General features: G+C 49.8%; 1 protein-coding gene across 1 annotated transcript in view; it reads right to left on the reverse strand.

The window, feature by feature from the left end:
• LOC119594630 (follistatin-related protein 5-like) overlaps positions 1–233 on the reverse strand; it is a gene marked incomplete at both ends in the record, with an annotated part of 70,881 nt that overhangs the window by 70,170 nt on the left and 478 nt on the right.

The raw sequence follows: 233 nt of genomic DNA on the forward strand, positions 1-233 counted from the left end.
AGTGGGGTCATAGCTCTGTAGCAGAACGTTAGCTTTGCAATGATAATGTCGCGGTTTCGTGCTCGGCGAAGCCCATCTCAGCCGAGTCAGCTGTGATGAAGGATTGACTTCCTGCTGGGGTTAAAGGCGGAACCGGAAGGAACTGGCCATCCTTCTGTATCATTCCATGGCTTAAAATGCATGCTCTTCTAAGGACACGCCCCCTACGTCCATTTAGATATTGGACCAACATA

This window comes from Penaeus monodon, chromosome 34 (genome assembly GCF_015228065.2).
Source record: "Penaeus monodon isolate SGIC_2016 chromosome 34, NSTDA_Pmon_1, whole genome shotgun sequence".
Taxonomy (NCBI): domain Eukaryota; kingdom Metazoa; phylum Arthropoda; class Malacostraca; order Decapoda; family Penaeidae; genus Penaeus; species Penaeus monodon.